Consider the following 9530-nt stretch of genomic DNA (forward strand, 5'->3'; position numbering starts at 1 on the left):
AAAATAATTCAAATATTATTTTAAAATTATTACATAACATTTAAATAATATAATATAATATAATAATAACTTCAAATAGTAGTGTAAAGTTATAATATATGTGTAAAATATAATAATATATAATATATATGTAAAATATAATGAATATGAATATACATATTAAAATGCATTATTTTAAACCAATTAAATATAAAATTTAAATGCAAATCTTTATTGATCATTTGTCTCATCATAGTGCTGTTACCCTGCATATTATCAACTGGAGTTAATGAAAACTCTCATGCTCTAGAGTCAAACTACAAACCATCTCATGTATTTTTGCAACAGAAAGTAGTGCATTTCACAAGGTGACAGGGAGGTTTTGATGCAGCACTGGCCACAGATTTATACCTGTTTATTTTAGACCTATGAGGTCACAGTGACCTAAAATACCAGCCTCTATCTTTTTTTTTTGGGTTGGGACAGACTGGTAAAAATAGTCCCTCTGTACAGCATGAAATTCTTCTGAAAAGAGGCACTAACCGTGGCATGACCTAGTTGATGGGAAGCTGGTTTAAACATGCAGAGGCAGCTTTAGCCGTACGTGCAAAATAGTTGGTTAAAGTAGTTGAGTAATTAAAGTTCTTTCTCAAAGGATATCATTATTGAGCGTGAAAGGAAATAGATCAAACGTGTTAAACCTAACTGAGAACAACAGAAAGGGCCAACGAACTAGACTAAAGGAGAGGCATGCAGAACAAAAAGACTTTAACGGTTAAAACAGGACCCCACGACCTGCGTGATCGTAGAGATCAAAGTCTTGCATGTGAGTTCAGATCACACAGTCATTATAAAGCTGTTTTATATAGTGCCAGCATAACATTTGTTAAAGCCCCAGCCTTCATTATATCCTTCATCCATGTCTGTAATGCACTGGCACCCGTCCATGGTACCTGCTCAGTAATCAATAAAAGTGTTCAAGTAATTGGCTATTCCACTAATAAAGTCATAAATCAGTTTTTGAAAAGTCTTTATTATGAATTTCTTTCCAGTGGGCTCAGGAGTAGGATATTTTTTCATTCTTCTCAAGCACGTTTTCATAATTTAGTTATTCAGAATTAGCCTTATTTTAACTGTTGTGCGCTTTTGGGACTGCTGTTGCGTTATGTGAGTTTTTGTTTTCAAAATCAATCTGAAGCATCCTCAATCTGTCATCACAATGATGCTATTTCATTTCATTTAAACTGATATCAAACAGTCTCTCCATTCGTATCTAATTCAATACATCCTTGAGGCTTTCCATCAATGTTTGAAGAAAAAGGATGCAGCAAACCTCTCTTGATTTGAATGATCTATAGTAGCTGCTTTTTGCCGCCAGATGCTGAAAAGCTTGAGCTTTCTATCAATGTTTGGACAAAAATGATGATGCAAACTGGCTCTGACTTGAATGATCTATAGAACATTTTTTCAATCATATGCTGGAGTAGTTTTATTTAAACAGCTCAGCTGAATGTAGAGGAGGAGAGGCTCTGCCTCTCAAAACAACAGGATCAGCATCATCTAGTGTTCAGATGAAGAAACTGCAATCTTAAAGAAAGAGAGTACTGAACACTGCAGAGGAAAAAAAGCATTTGCCTTGAACCAGCCTTTATCAGATTATATATATATATATATATATATATATATATCATATATACTATATCATATATATACACCATTCAACACAAAAAGCATAGATCATGCTAAGCGGTAGATATATAGCACAATCAAACCTATAATTCCTAACAACAACAATTTAACCAACATCAACTATTAATGACCAACAACAGCTCTATTTAATTAAATATACATGAGAAAGAACATGTGGAAACACCCCTCAGAAAAAATTACAGGAACACTTATAGGTCTTAGACCTTTTCATTATTTTAATACATGAAAAAACATTAAATTGTAAAATAAATGTAATTAAACTATGCTAAATATCCTGAAATATACTTGGGGCCAAGGTTACTTTTAACAGTGATTAATTACAATATTGTGCTACTCTATAAAATAGCCTAACTAATTGTGTTAGTGTAAAAGTACATTACTTCTGCTTTTTTGTCATCTGGGCTGGAGGCTGAGCTTGCTTATTTGTATGTATGTATGTATACACGCACACACTGTCCATAACAGTCTATATCATTCAAAATATATAAAAAAAGAGTGTCTTTTAAAATGAGTGACTCATATTACTTATTTAACTCGAAAAAAGTAATCTGTTAAGCACATCACACATCACTTGTAATGCATTACCCCCAACAGTGGTTACACCAAGATTCATTCTCAAGTGAATTCTCAAATTACTAAATGGATCAATTCAGTGTTCTGACTTGGTGTGATTATTAAAAAAGACTTTGGAAACTAAGTGTATTTTTGCTGATGTTTAAAACTTTGAGCGAAACTGAAATCAGCAAAGCCGCATAGTGCTGATTCAGAAAGGGAATGACCATAATTTACCTCTATTACCGTCGACTGATAGCAGCAAAAGCAGATAATCAGGTGGAGATGTGGAGCTGCCATCAGTCGGTGGTGTGATTTGGAGAGGGAAGGAAGCCTCTCGCGCTGGCATTGTGGCCTTTCAAGACAGCCTCCACCTGTTCACACAGACCGGCCTAACACTGATGGATTATCTGCACGTGTCCTTCCACGCTGTCAAACCGGATGCATCCAACACACCTCATCTCACTTACAAACACCTCTTCATACTGAAGCAAAGCATGTTCTCCTTCTGAGCTTTCACACCTATAATCAGAGAGCAGGAGTGTACTGCATGTATTCGGCCACTGAGCAGCTATCATTCATTTTGGAAATAATGGGATGGCATGAGACATGTTGGCTGAACTCCTGTTGGAATCATGACAGGGGAAGTCTGAGAGAGATTTCTACAAACAGGCTGAACCACAAGAGAGATAATTGCTTGATACACTGTAAAAAATAATAGACTGTTTATTGGAATCCATGAAGGTTCCATGAAGAACCTTCAACATCCATGGAACTGTTTAATTGCAAAAATGTTTTTTATAGGGAAAAAGGTTCTTTAGATTTTTGAAATGTTCTTTAAAAGCGCTCACTAAAATCCCAAGTGGCTTCACTGTGAAAACACGCTAAACACTTAAAAATTGTAGGAATATGAACCATGTATTTTAACAAACTAAAATAAGCAAATTTCACTTATTGTCTTTTGGGAGATTTTAAATCCAAAACATAAATGTGGTTAGCTGAGGCAAATTTAACTTTGATTGCTCCTTTTACTGCCAGTGACTAAGAATAGTTCTGAAATATTAAAGTGATCCTGTGGGCAATGTGTTTTGGGCTCATAATAAGAAAACTGGGCCAGCAAATTTCAATAACTTGTTTCATCATCAATAGAGGAACTTATTTGAGTGAATTGCCAATATTATTTATTTATTTATTTAAGTATGTGTGACTGGTCTTTGGGAGGCTGTACAAACACGTATACTCTCATGAAAAAACAAGTTTTGAAGAAATAAACTAATGGTACCAAAATTTCACTTATGCCATTGATGTTTGCTTGAGCGCCCTACTCGAATGGTTAAGATCAAAGTAGCCATAAACATTTGAAAGCCGGGCTGTTTTAGGGAAATTAAAAAATCTAGTCAAATTCAATTAAAGCGTGATCTTCTGACTCCTCTGCCAGCAGATGATTGGAAACTCCTGACAGTTTTTTTTACATTTTCTGTTTTTGCAATTGATTTTGGGGCTGGTGAAAATTGAGGGGTGGGGGGAGGTTGATGAGGTTATTTTTAAATTTAATAATATTTAAAGCGTGAGTTCAGTTTGATGGATACTTCTGAAGGGAAACTGACAACAAATGTTATTTTTAAGTATTAAAGAAGAACAACCCACTGACAAATGAGGTTTTATAAGAAAAATAAATAGATGTAATAGATAATGTAACCCACTGACATCCCAGCTTATAGAGTCCAGCACTCTCTGTTGCATTAAAACTTTTTCTTGAGCGCTCTGTTCCTCCAGCTACAGTTTGGTAGTAGAAGCTCTTATCCTTTCAACTCCAGCAGTCTGTCAAGAGCGCATACTAACACAAGAACAGCACACTGAGCCTTTAATCAAGGTTATCTATAACTGAACATATAAGGCAAATTGTCATTTGTCATACTGTCATTTATGACCTGTCATAAACATAAAACTCTGGCCACCAGTTAGTATAATATTGTTGGTCAGTGATTGAAGTCTATTTTTAATGTTTCTTTGAAATCCTGATTCTGTGTTCAAAAATCAACAAGTTTAAGATCAGTACTTGTCAAAGGCTTGGTCGTGATTTGACACACACACACACACTAAAGCAAAGTAACCAGACTTATGGCGGCAGAGCGCCTGACTAATAATGTCTGTGAATGCTAATTTTACAGAGAAGACTTTTGAACACTAGCGAAACCCTCTGTCAGAAGTTCATTTAGCATTAAACAGAGTAGCTCGCTGAATACATCACCACGTAAAATTCAATACTTTTATTCATGCGGTAGTTGCCTGAGAGGAAGCCAGTGTTAATATCAGTAAAAAAACTGTGTAGCAGAAGCTGTATGAAACAGAGCCTGCATGTAAAACTATCACACCACTCAAGTACAAGGCCAAATCCTGATGAAGTGGTGCAAACCACATTAGACGGACTCTGAGCAGCGCTGATAAATGTCAGGAGAATATTACCTGCTTAACTGCATTATGCCTGTTAAGTTTGTTGAAGGAGGGCTAATGATATAGGGCCATTATCAGAGTTGGACTATGCCCTGCCATAGTATCAAACAGGAAATCTTGGCTGCCTCAGTATTCTAAAAGACATTTTAGGCAATGCTATGCTTCCAACTTTGTAGAGAAACAGTTTGGGGGAAGAGCCTGTTTCTATTCCAGCATGACTGTGCTCCAGTGCAGTGCAAAGCAAAGTCCATAAAGATATAGTTAATTGGATGAGTTTCAGAGATGAAGAAACTTGGCTAGCCCCTGAACAGAACCCCTGACCTCAACCCCATCAGACACTTTTGGGATGAACTGGAACAGAGATTGCGAAGTTGGGCTTTACATCAGTACTGCTTGAATCTGCAAAAATTCCACACTGAAACACTCCAATGTCTTGTAGAGGCAGTAAGCTGTTATAGCTGCAAAGGGGATGTATAGCTGTGTCAATGTATTTAGAAACCATTAGAGGAATGTCATTAAAGTCGCTGTTGGTGTGATAATCAGGTGTCCTGATTACTTCTGTTCATATAGGTATCATATCGAGTCTGAATATATCTGTTAGTCTGAATATATCTTACAAACAGTTTTTTAGGATGCATAAAATTTGCTTGTAAATGGTCATTTCAAGAAAATTTCAGGTGAGAAAATGCACTTGCTTGCCTTTGAAAGCTTTGAGCATTGCAGATGTGGCTCTATTTTACAAATAAGGACTTGGCCAAAGCTGGGTAAAGATTAGGTTAATTTCTGCAGCCAAGTTTTGCTTTCTCGCATAGAGGTCTACAGCAGATGCCACACCCCTTTACTTCTTCTCTTAGCCACTTACATCAATGTGCACATCTACAAGGACTCAGAAAGTGCAGCATTTCAAACAACAGACTCTCTAAGGTGGCATTACTTTTTGCTCGGTACAGAAAAAAAGTGCCTCTTTTCTGGGACATGAAAAACACTTCTACAGCTATTTTAAAAGAAATTACTTGAGTAGTTTACTAGGAGTCAATCACATTGGCCCTTCCCTTCCCAGTTTATGAGTCCTAAGATGGGAAAGCAGTATAATAGCCAAAGGCATCCAAGTATAGCAAAGTTCAATCCTGTCCTGTCTGAACCAGTAATGAAGAGCAGAGACTAGATGCCTTAATTAAAGTGGAAGTAATTGAAATGAGGGTGAACCAGAAACAGTGCTTTAAAATGCTTCTGTTTACACTTTTCAAAAAGAAGAGGTTGTCTTTTATAATTACACTGTTAATGGATCTGAGATTATTAACGTGCATATATACTACCAGAAGGGACTGGTATTTATAAGTAAATAATAATAGCCTACAAACACCATATCTCACTTTTTACATTCCAGAGAAATGGGGGTGATAAACCCTGCTGCCTGAGGGTAAAAGTTTCTGGTCCCACCTCTGTCATATCAGTCAAGGCTCAATGCTGACGTGTTCTTGATTACCTGTATACACAGGTAACAGCTGAGCTGAAATGGAAATTACATGTTGGCCTGGGTCGCGATTCAAACTACAGTTGGGACAGAGATGTTTGGCTTTCACACTGTGTTGGTTGAATGTGTCCACATTGGAAAGAAAACTATTCTTGCTTTAGGAAAAGCCTAATGAAATCTTTTAAAAAGCAAAGACGTGAATTGTTAAAGGGATAGTTCACTCAAAAATTTAAATAACCCCATGTTTTACTCTTACTCAAAGCCAGGTGTATCTGAATATATTTTTATGACATATTTTTTTATGTATTCTAATATTAGAAATAAATAAAATAGTTAAGATTGGTTATAATTGAACTAAACTAGCATACTGAACCAATTTCTGATACACTGTTGTTTCTCTGGTATATAATTCCACATTTTTAAAAACATGTTTTACATGAGTACATTCTTCTTAAGTAGCGTATAAAGCATATCCATAGAAAATGGGTTACAGAAGCATGTGCATTTGTGAGAGAGGCTAAAGGTTTAGAGTGCTGTTGATTGTAATGTTGAGAGTCAAAGTACAGCCCAGAAGAGAGTTTGTGCTAATGCAAACTCTTAAACAAAGGCTCTTGAGGTTCTTTTGCTACATCTTCTGATCAGTAATCATTCTTTTGAAAAAGAGCTTCTTTTATTTTGCCCATATATTTCTAAAAAAGCAACAACAAAATGACTAAAAAACATACAGAAAATCATACAAAAGAACTCTCACCTGTTGATTCTACAATGTTACCTTAAAAAGTAATTCAGGATTTGACCCATAGTTTTATTTACCCTCATTTACTAAAGAAAAGCTCATGAGCTCATTCTAATAATTCCCAGCAACGCTGTACAACCCCTCAATTAACAAGCATAGCTTCAGACAAAAAGAGATACCTATTGACTGCCTCTGAGCGTCTGGGTTAATGTGTTCACTACCATTTCACAGCAAGCAATTAGCACATGCCTCTAAGCTAATTAGCCATCATGGATGAGGTGAGACTCAAGTACATCTTACTGCTAAACTACAGCCCATCCTGCCTTGGTGTCCAGTTTCAAACAGCCTGAAAATCTGTTATCATGCTTGATCTTCTTCTAGGTTACTGCAATTAGTTTTTGTCCTATGATATTAAATTGTCCCAATGTCCCAATCAAAGTGCTTTTAAATCATACTTGAAACCCCAAAACATACATTTTTGCATTGTTCAAAATACACGAGCTTTGTAACTTGTTATAAAACCCCACACTAGTTTTGATGTAGAAAATTAAGTAAATAATTCAGCCATTCTTGGCACAGAATTACAGCCTCTTTACTTTCCTAATGAAAAAAATATAAGCATAAAGTTTAAATTGACTGACTTACAACATACTCAATAAAAAAGTTTAGTAATTCTGTTCTTAAATCTAGAGTATAAAACTAAATACATAAAAAAATTATATATATTGCGACTTGAAGTTGTTTTACCTCCCTTTTATATCATCATCAATTCGTCCTTTGACCACCGCCCTTCACCCAGGCTCCCGACGGGAGTGGGTGTGTTCGAGAGGAGTGGGCGTAGTGATCGTCCAGGTCTGGCAGCGCGTGACGGGGTACACCTGAGCGAATTTAGCTTCATCGCCGCTGCCGCGAAATGCCCTACGCGCCTCTCCTCGAGTGGACAGGTCTCTTCCCGTGCATGAACGCCTGTAATTGTCCTCGGTAGGTCCGGTGAAGGGTGCATGACATCCTGCCCCGCTGCAACTGAAAGCGCCTCGCACGGCCGACGGGGCCAGGATGCCGAGCCGCTGATCCCGCCAATCTCCTACGGCGACGGAGGAAAGAAGCTGACGGAGATGCCGCGGAAAGCTGCCGCCTCGCGCGTTTCGGGACCGGAGAGGGGAGCGCGTTCGGCCGCTTCTGACTCCGCCCCTTACCGCAGACCCCGCCCTCTGGAACACTACCTGACCTTACACTTCCCCTGCAGCACACGAGGGCACCGAGTTCTCCCTCTGTATTTGGACACTTTCCCCCTGGACACTTTATTTTGTTAATAAAAAAGCCTCTCCGAGGCCTGGCCTTCACGCCACTGTGTGTAATAGTTGCTCCTCCGTGACTTATCTATATATATATATATATATATATATATATATATATATATATATATAAATTGATGGCTTACTTATTTTCGTTTTTATCTCTGTATTGTATATTACTCAGGAAAGATCAGCGGTCTGCACCTTTCCAGTCAATGCTATATCTCACGCTGTCTTTGTGCTTTGATAAGGGTTTACAGACTTTATCTCACACCTAAATCAAACCTGACTGTGTGCCAAGGCTCAAGCAGCTCTATATTTCTTTGTGAAGAATATTGCATTGTCTCCTATGCACCAATACAGTAGTCAGTGTGTTGAATCATAATTCATTGTGTTCTGCAGGCTCAAATTCACTAAACATCACTTTTGCCTATTTAAGTGAAAAATAGATAGTATTTTAAATTGCAACTTTAAGAAAAGTCCTACCAGCTGCAAAAAAAAAGTAAACCTGTTTTTCTGCTGAAAATTCAATACATCCCAATGGTCCTCTTTCAAGCATCTATAAGCCACCTCATTTACAGTGTTCTGACTTTACAGAGTGGCTCAGCCACTTTTGCTTAGCTACCATTTTGAAATCTGAGCTGAAGTTAAGGAACAAAAACACCAAAATAACAGTAAACAGCCACCAGTCTAGATCTGTTACCACTTAGTTGTTTCAGTGTAAATTAATAAATCACAGATGCTGTGTTGCTCAAATGCTTCAGCAAATGAACAGAGATTAATGTTTGCATTATATTTAAATACATTTCCACTTCTCCTGTTTAAATACACTTTGTTTGTTCAAACAATTGGCTCATTTCATTTATTCATACATAGATATAGCGTGTATAGAAGAATCTTAAGGAAAAAATGTAACACTCCACTTTTTGAAAATAGGCTCATTCTCCAACTCATTCTATGAGTTAATAAGTTTACCGTTTTTGAAACCATTTTGCTCAACTCTAATCCAAATACACCTGCTTTTAATTTTCAAGCAATCCTGAAGACCTTAATTGAGTAAGCTTCAGGTGTGTTTGATTAGACAACTAACCAAACTTTGCAGGACAGTCGATCGCCAATCCCAAAAATTGCCCTGCTGTGTACCAGCACCATCCCTGGCATAGATCATTGAATCAATTTTTTTGACTGCACCCCCTATTGTGGATTTTTGAACATTCCTTTTATGCAGTGATGTGTAACAACAGCTCTAACTGAATGAAAACATCCTCCAAGTTTTAAATCTGAAAAAGTGCACCGTGCATAAAGTTATTCTCTCTCCAAAGAAAGAGTT

Source organism: Puntigrus tetrazona, chromosome 3 (assembly GCF_018831695.1).
Source record: "Puntigrus tetrazona isolate hp1 chromosome 3, ASM1883169v1, whole genome shotgun sequence".
Lineage (NCBI taxonomy): Eukaryota > Metazoa > Chordata > Actinopteri > Cypriniformes > Cyprinidae > Puntigrus > Puntigrus tetrazona.